The following is a 14824-nucleotide window of genomic DNA, read 5'->3' on the forward strand; positions in this document are numbered from 1 at the left end:
CCCATAAAACCTACCACTGCTTTGATTTCTAATTTGATCATTATTGGTTTATGCTGTGTTAAAATTTGTGTTTAAGCAATAAACTAATTTAAAAAAGAAAATCTCTGGTTGTAAACTGACTGCAGTAGCTATGTTTTTGGTATCGCTCATGTCATACTGCGTGTCATTCCTCAACTGTCTGGATTTTACATTCATATTGGACCTCCACAATACTGACACACTGTTTTTGTACATATTCAAGTAGCGATTCATAACATACAAATACAATCAGTACATGGCTTTCCATTAATTTCTTAAACTCAACTGATTGCAGTAGCTATGTTTTTGGTATCGCTCATGTCATACTGCGTGTCATTCCTCAACTGTCTGGATTTTACATTCATTTTGGACCTGCACCAAACTGACACACTAAATTAACTAACTGTTTATAACTATGCTATAATCCCACTGAAACATGAACAAGCCTCATTCAGATGATTTTATATGGTCCTTTACACACCAGCTCCGTGGGAAAATTGGATCCTGGCCAAAGGCACAAGTTCATTCAACAGGTGTGAGACATCGAGGATGAGTTTTTGACAATATTAATGTCAACTGCCATATGTTGATGTACATGTCCAACTGGTTTCCTCCTATTTTCAGACTACTGATACCAGACTAGTGTTTTATCACGTGGCCACAGATACTCCCCTATTCTGTCAGTGGTACCAGATCTACTACAGACAACTGTGTGCGAATAGCATACAGTATTGAGCAACAGAGAATTAAAATTCCATTGTTATGAGAAAATCATAATTTTTTTAAGTGTCTTGTGCCATCCCAAACAAAGTACAATAAAATGAAATTGAAATGAAAGCTAAAGGGAATATGCAGTAGGGTTGATAAAGGTCAAGATAAGTTTGACTGGGACTAAAGGAAGCGTAGGATGTTTGGTAACATTTGGCATCCTAAACTTGTTTACATGTGACAAAGTAGGCTACAGGACCATATAGTGCTTCTACCCAAGTGGTGGCCCATCATGTCTTTAGGAGCTACAGTCTTTTTTTTTCTTTTTTTCCAACCAGGCATTAACCAAGACATATAGCTAGAATGTTATGGAGTGATATTAGTGCCAACACAAACTGAATTTCAGATTCAACATCATATCGCTCCATAGACTCTAGTGTGCCTGGTTTGGCCAAAGATTACTACACATTGTGGCCCTCCAGGAAAAATACCAAACTCTCTTTGAAGTCTCTGACTTCCTCCCTATAGGCTGTCTCATCGTCGTTGGTGATCAGGCCCTACCACAGTTGTGTCATTGGCAAACTTAATGATGGTGATGGAGCCGCAGGTAAACATGGAGTACAGGAAGGGCCTAAGCAGGCACCCCTGAGGGGTCCCCGTGTTGAGGGTCAGCATGGAGGATATGATGTTGCCTACCCTCACCACCTGGGACGGCCTGTCAGGAAGTCCAGGATCCAGTTACAAATTGTTGCCTACCCTCACCACCTGGGGGCGGCTCATTAGGAAATGACAGGATCCAGACGCAACTGGTTTCAAGTGGCCAAGAGAACTCATGTGATCTCCGACTGCTAGCGAGTGGACGAACTGGGAATCAGACAAGGGAACATTTACATCAATGTATGGATAGAGACTTCAGCTTTCTTCTCATGTGTATATCCTGTCAAACGATAAACGTTGCACAAACCCCGCACTTTTAAAATGGCTCTGTTCCCATGGAAATGTGCACATGTTTAGAGAGAGTAATTGGTTACATATTTCATGTCGAACCTAGACTTTCAAATCTCTTATTCCCCAACAACTGACAATTGGGACCTCCCCCCTATCTCGGGCTCTGTAATAGTCACATTTTTTCTGACGATTATCAGAATCCCACAGTTCTTAGCTTTCTAACAGTACTTAACTGGCATTCTGCCCCTGAGCAAGGGAGTTAACCCACTGTTCCCCGGGCGCCGATGACGTGAATGTCGATTAAGGCAGACCCCGCACATCTCTGATTCAGAGTGGTTGGGTTAAATGCGTAAGACACATTTTAGTTGAATACATTCAGTTGTACAACTGACTAGGTATTCACCTTTCCCTTTCCCTAAGCATGTTTCTGTAAGGACCGAAATGTACTTTATGAGGGCAGTATACAATATTATGCATTGTTTATAAAATGCCACCAGAGGGCGTCAGAGTTGAACAGGTTAAGAATAGCTATGGCTACAGACAAACAGGTATTCGTTGGTATAAGTACTTTAAGGAATGAGCAGCAAGGCAGCATGATTTCAACAAGCACTTCACCTGTCATTGCAATACAATTCTAACTAGGCCTCTATACAAACAGCAGTAGAGCTAAGTATAGCTCCCCCCCCCCAAAAACACAAAGTTCTACATAACAAATACCCAGTGTTTTTAATCCAAACCATGAAACAGTGTTTTTACTATGAGGAGAAAACAACCTTTTGTGTCTAAGACACCAAAACCAGTTTGACTTAGGGTAATATATTAACATTCCAGTTTGATCCGGTTAAGATCTGAAGAGTTCAAAAGAGGTTTGAATGTTAAATGCAATGATATACATTCTCAATAAGTTAACACTGTAGGCTGCTGTTGTGTATAGCGTATTAGACTTGGAGGGCTATAGTTCTTTTCTCCAAGGCACAGGTATGGAACAAAACATGCACGGAGGAGGACTAAAATGAACTTCAAAATATCAAGGAAGTGGGATTCAAACATGTGTTAAATCATACAGAAATATGCATGCCAGAGGGACCATTTTGAAACAAAATAGTAAAATAATTTCTTTGTGGGAAGCATTACATACATTTTTGTGTGAAATCATACAAATCTGCCATTTCAATGAAAATACAGTACTGCATTCAAAAACCCATCTCGTAGAATTTGATTAGGGTTATTAGTCACAATTTGCAGGAGTAGAAAGGTTCATGTTCCCTTACAGAGTTCAAGTATGCCCCATAACTTCCTCCAGTAGCCTCTAACATCAACCTAACTCCAAACTGCAGTAGTGAGTGAAACTCGTCTATAGTTGATGCGTGATAGTCGTGCTGGTTTGCAGCATATGCATTCTCCATATTGTGTCAACATGCGCCAGACTGTAGAAAACCCACTCAAACGTGTTTCTGTAAAACACGAGTAGCAGCAGAGAAAAAAAAAGGTTTCAGTACAAATAAATAGGATCGATTGAGCATGTCACACCTGAAGAAAGGACTCTCACGATGGCCGTCTTCGACACTCTGCCAGCTGACATCCAAGCAGGTGAGTAACACTTAGAGAGCACTCTGACAGGTGCCGTTTGTCATGACATCTTAGCAGAACCTTTCAACTGGCCAGTGTTAAGAAGCTACGGCTTACATCCTGATCCTCTTTTTTCCCTTTCCAGAGGATGTTGCTGTGGTCATCCCGGATGTCACCCCACACCATGCAGAGCTAGGAAAGGGGCAGTCCGGCGATTATTTTGCAGGCTTTGGAGGACAGTGTGCTGCTGCGCCTGCCACAAGGAAGAGGAGGAACAATATTAATTATTCATCAGACCTTCAGAAATGGGATTGAACCATAGACCATTAAATTATTTGCATTATAATTGAACTCAATTCTGCTTTTCTTCTGTTTACTACTTAATTTCAGAATTTCTATAAACTTTCACTTTGTAAGTGTGGAGTAGGTTGTATAAATAAGTGGGAAACATCACAAGTCTAATGCTTTGAATAATTGACTTTGTACATTAAAAAATATATGTATTATTTGACAACAAAAAAACAGAGGGTGCTCAACCAACGTTGAGTTGAGGTGCAGCCAAAAATTTGATCATCATCATAGAAAAGGAAAAAGCCCAACTCTTGCTCACTATAAAAAATGCATTGTTTAATTCAGGCAAGGTTAAAGATTAACGTTTCGGCCTAGTCTATGATGATATGCAAGTTGACTTAGCACATCTATTTCCTTCTTAAAATGTCAACATTCTGGAAAGTAGAGTTGTGCAAAAGCTAATTTCACAACTTAATATACTCATCAGAAAATTTGGGGATTAACTTCAGAGCGCATGCATTTCAAGTATTAGCACAACCGTAGAGGTACATCCCCTTACTATATAATAGCAGGGTTGCCATTTTGAGAACTTTTTTTTTCTTCAAAGTCCTCCAGTGAAAGAACCTTCCCATGGTACCAGCTATCTTTCAGTAAGGCACAGATGGGATTTGAACCCATGATGTTCTGTTTACAAGACCGACGCCTTACCGCTTGGCCACCATGCCACTCTATACTGGAAGATATTTATCAATATTCTGGAAAGTAGTAGTTGTGTAATGTGAATTTGGCACACAAATAACATCTCTGTTTCCTGTGAGAATTTCAACATTCTGGAAAGTAGGAGTTGTGTAATGTGAATTTGGCACACAAATACTCAGTGGAGAACCTTGGGATTGAACCAAGTACTAAAATAGCATGCACTCCCCCTCTGAGCTTCGATCCAATTTTATTTGCAGATAAAATGCAATATTAATACAATGTACTTTTTATATACACCACTCCATTGAAACTACAATGAAATGATAGCAGCAATTCTAAATACACGCAAGTATGGACAGTCATCTAACCCATGAACTTCAGTTTTTGAAAATGATGCAATTGAAGTTGGCAACCATGCCACTTCTGTTACATAAATGTACGAACAGGGATTGAACACATGTTCTTCAGATTACAAGAGCAAATTATTTAGCACGTCTCTGTTTCCTGCTGAGAATTTCAACATTCTGGAAAGTAGGAGATGGGCCATTGCAAAAACTTGAATGGAGAAGCTGGGGATTGAACCCAGGACATGCGAAGCATGCGCTCTACCACTGAGCTACATCCCCTTTCTGGGAACGAAATGGTTTTTTCTTATTTTTTAAAATTTCACCTATAATTAATCAGGTAAGCTAGTTGAGAACAAGTTTTCATATTCAACTGCGACCTGGCCAAGATAAAGCAAAGCAGCGCAACACAAACAACAACACAGAGTTACAGATGGAATAAATAAGCGTACAGTCAATAACACAATAGAAGAAAAAAAAGAAAGTCTATATACAGTGCGTGCAAATGGAGGTAAGGCAAGAAATAGGCCATAGTAGCGAAGTATTTACAATTTAGCAAATTAACACTGGAGTGATAGATGAGCAGATGATGATGTGCAAGTAGAAATACTGGTGTGCAAAGAGCAGAAAGTATATTAAAACAATATGGGGATGAGGTAGGTAGATTGGGTGGGCTATTTACAGATGGGCTTTGTACAGCTGCAGCGATCAGTTAGCTGCTCAGATAGCCGATGTTTAAAGTTAGCAGTGTTGCCAACACCTCAGTAAGGAAAGTAGCTATTGGCTGTCCTAAAAGTCACTAGAAGTTGCTAAATGATGTCATCACCTAATTTGCATAATTGTCCATGTGCATGTAATTGTGATGGACACTGTAGGAGTGAGGAATAACATTGTGGAAGAGACAAAAAGTGAGTAAAATGAAAATGTCTGCAAGTATTCAGAGGGGTCTGAATACTTGCTAAATACAGCGACTAAGTCGCTAAGTTGGCAACACTGAAAGTTAGTGAGGGAAATATGTCTCCAGCTTCAGCGATTTTTGCAATTCGTTCCAGTCATTGTCAGCAGAGAACTGGAAGGAAAGGCGGCCAAAGGAGGTGTTGGCTTTGGGGATGACCAGTGAGATATACCTGCTGGAACGCGTGCTACGGGTGGGTGTTGTTATCGTGACCAGTGAGCTGAGATAAGGCGGAGCTTTACCTAGCATAGACTAAAAAGATGACCTGGAACCAGTGGGTCTGGCGACGAATATGTAGCGAGGGCCAGCCGACTAGAGCATACAGGTCGTAGTGGCCATATCAATACAATTGACCCTTTCTTTACACTGTTCTAATGAAAGTACATTTCCATAATATCATCTAGCTTCCATAAACGTCGAACAAGGCTTGAACCCAGGATTGAACCCATGTGCTTCAGTTTACAAAAACAGATGACTTAGCACATCTATTTCCTTCTTAAAATGTCAACATTCTGGAAAGTAGAGTTGTGCAAAAGCTAATTTCACAACTAAATATACTCATCAGAAAATTTGGGGATTAACTTCAGAGCGCATGCATTTCAAGTATTAGCTCTACCGTAGAGGTACATCCCTTAACTATATAATAGCAGGGTTGCCATTTTGAGAACTTTTTTTTTCTTCAAAGTCCTCCAGTGAAAGAACCTTCCCATGGTACCAGCTATCTTTCAGTAAGGCACGGATGGGATTTGAACCCATGATCTTCGGTTTACAAGACCGACGCCTTACCGCTTGGCCACCATGCCACTCTATGCTGCAAGATATTTATCAATATTCTGGAAAGTAGTAGTTGTGTAATGTGAATTTGGCACACAAATAACATCTCTGTTTCCTGTGAGAATTTCAACATTCTGGAAAGTAGGAGTTGTGTAATGTGAATTTGGCACACAAATACTCAGTGGAGAACCTTGGGATTGAACCAAGTACTAAAATAGCATGCACTCCCCCTCTGAGCTTCGATCCAATTTTATTTGCAGATAAAATGCAATATTAATACAATGTACTTTTTATATACACCACTCCATTGAAACTACAATGAAATGATAGCAGCAATTCTAAATACACGCAAGTATGGACAGTCATCTAACCCATGAACTTCAGTTTTTGAAAATGATGCAATTGAAGTTGGCAACCATGCCACTTCTGTTACATAAATGTACGAACAGGGATTGAACACATGTTCTTCAGATTACAAGAGCAAATTATTTAGCACGTCTCTGTTTCCTGCTGAGAATTTCAACATTCTGGAAAGTAGGAGATGGGCCATTGCAAAAACTTGAATGGAGAAGCTGGGGATTGAACCCAGGACATGCGAAGCATGCGCTCTACCACTGAGCTACATCCCCTTTCTGGGAACGAAATGGTTTTTTCTTATTTTTTTTATTTCACCTATAATTAATCAGGTAAGCTAGTTGAGAACAAGTTTTCATATTCAACTGCGACCTGGCCAAGATAAAGCAAAGCAGCGCAACACAAACAACAGCACAGAGTTACAGATGGAATAAACAAGCGTACAGTCAATAACACAATAGAAGAAAAAAAAGAAAGTCTATATACAGTGCGTGCAAATGGAGGTAAGGCAAGAAATAGGCCATAGTAGCGAAGTATTTACAATTGAGCAAATTAACACTGGAGTGATAGATGAGCAGATGATGATGTGCAAGTAGAAATACTGGTGTGCAAAGAGCAGAAAGTATATTAAAACAATATGGGGATGAGGTAGGTAGATTGGGTAGGCTATTTACAGATGGGCTTTGTACAGCTGCAGCGATCAGTTAGCTGCTCAGATAGCCGATGTTTAAAGTTAGCAGTGTTGCCAACACCTCAGTAAGGAAAGTAGCTATTGGCTGTCCTAAAAGTCACTAGAAGTTGCTAAATGATGTCATCACCTAATTTGCATAATTGTCCATGTGCATGTAATTGTGATGGACACTTGTAGGAGTGAGGAATAACATTGTGGAAGAGACAAAAAGTGAGTAAAATGAAAATGTCTGCAAGTATTCAGAGGGGTCTGAATACTTGCTAAATACAGCGACTAAGTCGCTAAGTTGGCAACACTGAAAGTTAGTGAGGGAAATATGTCTCCAGCTTCAGCGATTTTTGCAATTCGTTCCAGTCATTGTCAGCAGAGACCTGGAAGGAAAGGCGGCCAAAGGAGGTGTTGGCTTTGGGGATGACCAGTGAGATATACCTGCTGGAACGCGTGCTACGGGTGGGTGTTGTTATCGTGACCAGTGAGCTGAGATAAGGCGGAGCTTTACCTAGCATAGACTAAAAAGATGACCTGGAACCAGTGGGTCTGGCGACGAATATGTAGCGAGGGCCAGCCGACTAGAGCATACAGGTCGTAGTGGCCATATCAATACAATTGACCCTTTCTTTACACTGTTCTAATGAAAGTACATTTCCATAATATCATCTAGCTTCCATAAACGTCGAACAAGGCTTGAACCCAGGATTGAACCCATGTGCTTCAGTTTACAAAAACAGATGACTTAGCACATCTATTTCCTTCTTAAAATGTCAACATTCTGGAAAGTAGAGTTGTGCAAAAGCTAATTTCACAACTAAATATACTCATCAGAATATTTGGGGATTAACTTCAGAGCACATGCATTTCAAGTATTAGCTCTACCGTAGAGGTACATCCCCTTACTATATAATAGCAGGGTTGCCATTTTGAGAACTTTTTTTTCTTCTTCAAAGTCCTCCAGTGAAAGAACCTTCCCATGGTACCAGCTATCTTTCAGTAAGGCACGGATGGGATTTGAACCCATGATCTTCGGTTTACAAGACCGACGCCTTACCGCTTGGCCACCATGCCACTCTATGCTGCAAGAAATGTATCAATATTCTGGAAAGTAGTAGTTGTGTAATGTGAATTTGGCACACAAATAACATCTCTGTTTCCTGTGAGAATTTCAACATTCTGGAAAGTAGGAGTTGTGTAATGTGAATTTGGCACACAAATACTCAGTGGAGAACCTTGGGATTGAACCAAGTACTAAAATAGCATGCACTCCCCCTCTGAGCTTCGATCCAATTTTATTTGCAGATAAAATGCAATATTAATACAATGTACTTTTTATATACACCACTCCATTGAAACTACAATGAAATGATAGCAGCAATTCTAAATACACGCAAGTATGGACAGTCATCTAACCCATGAACTTCAGTTTTTGAAAATGATGCAATTGAAGTTGGCAACCATGCCACTTCTGTTACATAAATGTACGAACAGGGATTGAACACATGTTCTTCAGATTACAAGAGCAAATTATTTAGCACGTCTCTGTTTCCTGCTGAGAATTTCAACATTCTGGAAAGTAGGAGATGGGCCATTGCAAAAATTTGCATGGAGAAGCTGGGGATTGAACCCAGGACATGCGAAGCATGCGCTCTACCACTGAGCTACATCCCCTTTCTGGGAAAAAAATGGTTTTTTCTTATTTTTTTAAATTTCACCTATAATTAATCAGGTAAGCTAGTTGAGAACAAGTTTTCATATTCAACTGCGACCTGGCCAAGATAAAGCAAAGCAGCGCAACACAAACAACAACACAGAGTTACAGATGGAATAAACAAGCGTACAGTCAATAACACAATAGAAGAAAAAAAAGAAAGTCTATATACAGTGCGTGCAAATGGAGGTAAGGCAAGAAATAGGCCATAGTAGCGAAGTATTTACAATTTAGCAAATTAACACTGGAGTGATAGATGAGCAGATGATGATGTGCAAGTAGAAATACTGGTGTGCAAAGAGCAGAAAGTATATTAAAACAATATGGGGATGAGGTAGGTAGATTGGGTGGGCTATTTACAGATGGGCTTTGTACAGCTGCAGCGATCAGTTAGCTGCTCAGATAGCCGATGTTTAAAGTTAGCAGTGTTGCCAACACCTCAGTAAGGAAAGTAGCTATTGGCTGTCCTAAAAGTCACTAGAAGTTGCTAAATGATGTCATCACCTAATTTGCATAATTGTCCATGTAATTGTGATGGACACTGTAGGAGTGAGGAATAACATTGTGGAAGAGACAAAAAGTGAGTAAAATGAAAATGTCTGCAAGTATTCAGAGGGGTCTGAATACTTGCTAAATACAGCGACTAAGTCGCTAAGTTGGCAACACTGAAAGTTAGTGAGGGAAATATGTCTCCAGCTTCAGCGATTTTTGCAATTCGTTCCAGTCATTGTCAGCAGAGACCTGGAAGGAAAGGCGGCCAAAGGAGGTGTTGGCTTTGGGGATGACCAGTGAGATATACCTGCTGGAACGCGTGCTACGGGTGGGTGTTGTTATCGTGACCAGTGAGCTGAGATAAGGCGGAGCTTTACCTAGCATAGACTAAAAAGATGACCTGGAACCAGTGGGTCTGGCGACGAATATGTAGCGAGGGCCAGCCGACTAGAGCATACAGGTCGTAGTGGCCATATCAATACAATTGACCCTTTCTTTACACTGTTCTAATGAAAGTACATTTCCATAATATCATCTAGCTTCCATAAACGTCGAACAAGGCTTGAACCCAGGATTGAACCCATGTGCTTCAGTTTACAAAAACAGATGACTTAGCACATCTATTTCCTTCTTAAAATGTCAACATTCTGGAAAGTAGAGTTGTGCAAAAGCTAATTTCACAACTAAATATACTCATCAGAATATTTGGGGATTAACTTCAGAGCACATGCATTTCAAGTATTAGCTCTACCGTAGAGGTACATCCCCTTACTATATAATAGCAGGGTTGCCATTTTGAGAACTTTTTTTTCTTCTTCAAAGTCCTCCAGTGAAAGAACCTTCCCATGGTACCAGCTATCTTTCAGTAAGGCACGGATGGGATTTGAACCCATGATCTTCGGTTTACAAGACCGACGCCTTACCGCTTGGCCACCATGCCACTCTATGCTGCAAGATATTTATCAATATTCTGGAAAGTAGTAGTTGTGTAATGTGAATTTGGCACACAAATAACATCTCTGTTTCCTGTGAGAATTTCAACATTCTGGAAAGTAGGAGTTGTGTAATGTGAATTTGGCACACAAATACTCAGTGGAGAACCTTGGGATTGAACCAAGTACTAAAATAGCATGCACTCCCCCTCTGAGCTTCGATCCAATTTTATTTGCAGATAAAATGCAATATTAATACAATGTACTTTTTATATACACCACTCCATTGAAACTACAATGAAATGATAGCAGCAATTCTAAATACACGCAAGTATGGACAGTCATCTAACCCATGAACTTCAGTTTTTGAAAATGATGCAATTGAAGTTGGCAACCATGCCACTTCTGTTACATAAATGTACGAACAGGGATTGAACACATGTTCTTCAGATTACAAGAGCAAATTATTTAGCACGTCTCTGTTTCCTGCTGAGAATTTCAACATTCTGGAAAGTAGGAGATGGGCCATTGCAAAAATTTGAATGGAGAAGCTGGGGATTGAACCCAGGACATGCGAAGCATGCGCTCTACCACTGAGCTACATCCCCTTTCTGGGAAAGAAATGGTTTTTTCTTATTTTTTTAAATTTCACCTATAATTAATCAGGTAAGCTAGTTGAGAACAAGTTTTCATATTCAACTGCGACCTGGCCAAGATAAAGCAAAGCAGCGCAACACAAACAACAACACAGAGTTACAGATGGAATAAACAAGCGTACAGTCAATAACACAATAGAAGAAAAAAAAGAAAGTCTATATACAGTGCGTGCAAATGGAGGTAAGGCAAGAAATAGGCCATAGTAGCGAAGTATTTACAATTGAGCAAATTAACACTGGAGTGATAGATGAGCAGATGATGATGTGCAAGTAGAAATACTGGTGTGCAAAGAGCAGAAAGTATATTAAAACAATATGGGGATGAGGTAGGTAGATTGGGTGGGCTATTTACAGATGGGCTTTGTACAGCTGCAGCGATCAGTTAGCTGCTCAGATAGCCGATGTTTAAAGTTAGCAGTGTTGCCAACACCTCAGTAAGGAAAGTAGCTATTGGCTGTCCTAAAAGTCACTAGAAGTTGCTAAATGATGTCATCACCTAATTTGCATAATTGTCCATGTAATTGTGATGGACACTGTAGGAGTGAGGAATAACATTGTGGAAGAGACAAAAAGTGAGTAAAATGAAAATGTCTGCAAGTATTCAGAGGGGTCTGAATACTTGCTAAATACAGCGACTAAGTCGCTAAGTTGGCAACACTGAAAGTTAGTGAGGGAAATATGTCTCCAGCTTCAGCGATTTTTGCAATTCGTTCCAGTCATTGTCAGCAGAGACCTGGAAGGAAAGGCGGCCAAAGGAGGTGTTGGCTTTGGGGATGACCAGTGAGATATACCTGCTGGAACGCGTGCTACGGGTGGGTGTTGTTATCGTGACCAGTGAGCTGAGATAAGGCGGAGCTTTACCTAGCATAGACTAAAAAGATGACCTGGAACCAGTGGGTCTGGCGACGAATATGTAGCGAGGGCCAGCCGACTAGAGCATACAGGTCGTAGTGGCCATATCAATACAATTGACCCTTTCTTTACACTGTTCTAATGAAAGTACATTTCCATAATATCATCTAGCTTCCATAAACGTCGAACAAGGCTTGAACCCAGGATTGAACCCATGTGCTTCAGTTTACAAAAACAGATGACTTAGCACATCTATTTCCTTCTTAAAATGTCAACATTCTGGAAAGTAGAGTTGTGCAAAAGCTAATTTCACAACTAAATATACTCATCAGAATATTTGGGGATTAACTTCAGAGCACATGCATTTCAAGTATTAGCTCTACCGTAGAGGTACATCCCCTTACTATATAATAGCAGGGTTGCCATTTTGAGAACTTTTTTTTCTTCTTCAAAGTCCTCCAGTGAAAGAACCTTCCCATGGTACCAGCTATCTTTCAGTAAGGCACGGATGGGATTTGAACCCATGATCTTCGGTTTACAAGACCGACGCCTTACCGCTTGGCCACCATGCCACTCTATGCTGCAAGATATTTATCAATATTCTGGAAAGTAGTAGTTGTGTAATGTGAATTTGGCACACAAATAACATCTCTGTTTCCTGTGAGAATTTCAACATTCTGGAAAGTAGGAGTTGTGTAATGTGAATTTGGCACACAAATACTCAGTGGAGAACCTTGGGATTGAACCAAGTACTAAAATAGCATGCACTCCCCCTCTGAGCTTCGATCCAATTTTATTTGCAGATAAAATGCAATATTAATACAATGTACTTTTTATATACACCACTCCATTGAAACTACAATGAAATGATAGCAGCAATTCTAAATACACGCAAGTATGGACAGTCATCTAACCCATGAACTTCAGTTTTTGAAAATGATGCAATTGAAGTTGGCAACCATGCCACTTCTGTTACATAAATGTACGAACAGGGATTGAACACATGTTCTTCAGATTACAAGAGCAAATTATTTAGCACGTCTCTGTTTCCTGCTGAGAATTTCAACATTCTGGAAAGTAGGAGATGGGCCATTGCAAAAATTTGAATGGAGAAGCTGGGGATTGAACCCAGGACATGCGAAGCATGCGCTCTACCACTGAGCTACATCCCCTTTCTGGGAAAGAAATGGTTTTTTCTTATTTTTTTAAATTTCACCTATAATTAATCAGGTAAGCTAGTTGAGAACAAGTTTTCATATTCAACTGCGACCTGGCCAAGATAAAGCAAAGCAGCGCAACACAAACAACAACACAGAGTTACAGATGGAATAAACAAGCGTACAGTCAATAACACAATAGAAGAAAAAAAAGAAAGTCTATATACAGTGCGTGCAAATGGAGGTAAGGCAAGAAATAGGCCATAGTAGCGAAGTATTTACAATTGAGCAAATTAACACTGGAGTGATAGATGAGCAGATGATGATGTGCAAGTAGAAATACTGGTGTGCAAAGAGCAGAAAGTATATTAAAACAATATGGGGATGAGGTAGGTAGATTGGGTGGGCTATTTACAGATGGGCTTTGTACAGCTGCAGCGATCAGTTAGCTGCTCAGATAGCCGATGTTTAAAGTTAGCAGTGTTGCCAACACCTCAGTAAGGAAAGTAGCTATTGGCTGTCCTAAAAGTCACTAGAAGTTGCTAAATGATGTCATCACCTAATTTGCATAATTGTCCATGTAATTGTGATGGACACTGTAGGAGTGAGGAATAACATTGTGGAAGAGACAAAAAGTGAGTAAAATGAAAATGTCTGCAAGTATTCAGAGGGGTCTGAATACTTGCTAAATACAGCGACTAAGTCGCTAAGTTGGCAACACTGAAAGTTAGTGAGGGAAATATGTCTCCAGCTTCAGCGATTTTTGCAATTCGTTCCAGTCATTGTCAGCAGAGACCTGGAAGGAAAGGCGGCCAAAGGAGGTGTTGGCTTTGGGGATGACCAGTGAGATATACCTGCTGGAACGCGTGCTACGGGTGGGTGTTGTTATCGTGACCAGTGAGCTGAGATAAGGCGGAGCTTTACCTAGCATAGACTAAAAAGATGACCTGGAACCAGTGGGTCTGGCGACGAATATGTAGCGAGGGCCAGCCGACTAGAGCATACAGGTCGTAGTGGCCATATCAATACAATTGACCCTTTCTTTACACTGTTCTAATGAAAGTACATTTCCATAATATCATCTAGCTTCCATAAACGTCGAACAAGGCTTGAACCCAGGATTGAACCCATGTGCTTCAGTTTACAAAAACAGATGACTTAGCACATCTATTTCCTTCTTAAAATGTCAACATTCTGGAAAGTAGAGTTGTGCAAAAGCTAATTTCACAACTAAATATACTCATCAGAATATTTGGGGATTAACTTCAGAGCACATGCATTTCAAGTATTAGCTCTACCGTAGAGGTACATCCCCTTACTATATAATAGCAGGGTTGCCATTTTGAGAACTTTTTTTTCTTCTTCAAAGTCCTCCAGTGAAAGAACCTTCCCATGGTACCAGCTATCTTTCAGTAAGGCACGGATGGGATTTGAACCCATGATCTTCGGTTTACAAGACCGACGCCTTACCGCTTGGCCACCATGCCACTCTATGCTGCAAGATATTTATCAATATTCTGGAAAGTAGTAGTTGTGTAATGTGAATTTGGCACACAAATAACATCTCTGTTTCCTGTGAGAATTTCAACATTCTGGAAAGTAGGAGTTGTGTAATGTGAATTTGGCACACAAATACTCAGTGGAGAACCTTGGGATTGAACCAAGTACTAAAATAGCATGCA

At 40.2% G+C, this 14824-nt stretch overlaps 6 non-coding genes across 6 annotated transcripts; all 6 read right to left on the reverse strand.

The window, feature by feature from the left end:
* Positions 1-4187: 4187 nt before the first annotated feature.
* On the reverse strand, positions 4188-4259 carry trnat-ugu (transfer RNA threonine (anticodon UGU)). The gene has a single exon. It is a non-coding gene; the product is annotated as a tRNA-Thr (tRNA).
* A 2004-nt stretch (positions 4260-6263) lies between these two features.
* trnat-ugu (transfer RNA threonine (anticodon UGU)) lies at positions 6264-6335 on the reverse strand. Its single transcript has one exon. It is a non-coding gene; the product is annotated as a tRNA-Thr (tRNA).
* Positions 6336-8341: 2006 nt separating this feature from the next.
* On the reverse strand, positions 8342-8413 carry trnat-ugu (transfer RNA threonine (anticodon UGU)). The gene has a single exon. It is a non-coding gene; the product is annotated as a tRNA-Thr (tRNA).
* Positions 8414-10413: 2000 nt separating this feature from the next.
* Positions 10414-10485, reverse strand: trnat-ugu (transfer RNA threonine (anticodon UGU)). The gene has a single exon. It is a non-coding gene; the product is annotated as a tRNA-Thr (tRNA).
* Positions 10486-12485: 2000 nt separating this feature from the next.
* Positions 12486-12557, reverse strand: trnat-ugu (transfer RNA threonine (anticodon UGU)). The gene has a single exon. It is a non-coding gene; the product is annotated as a tRNA-Thr (tRNA).
* Positions 12558-14557: 2000 nt separating this feature from the next.
* Positions 14558-14629, reverse strand: trnat-ugu (transfer RNA threonine (anticodon UGU)). Its single transcript has one exon. It is a non-coding gene; the product is annotated as a tRNA-Thr (tRNA).
* Positions 14630-14824: the final 195 nt, after the last annotated feature.

The sequence above is a fragment of the Oncorhynchus kisutch genome, unplaced genomic scaffold (assembly GCF_002021735.2).
Source record: "Oncorhynchus kisutch isolate 150728-3 unplaced genomic scaffold, Okis_V2 scaffold854, whole genome shotgun sequence".
Classification (NCBI taxonomy): Eukaryota; Metazoa; Chordata; class Actinopteri; order Salmoniformes; family Salmonidae; genus Oncorhynchus; species Oncorhynchus kisutch.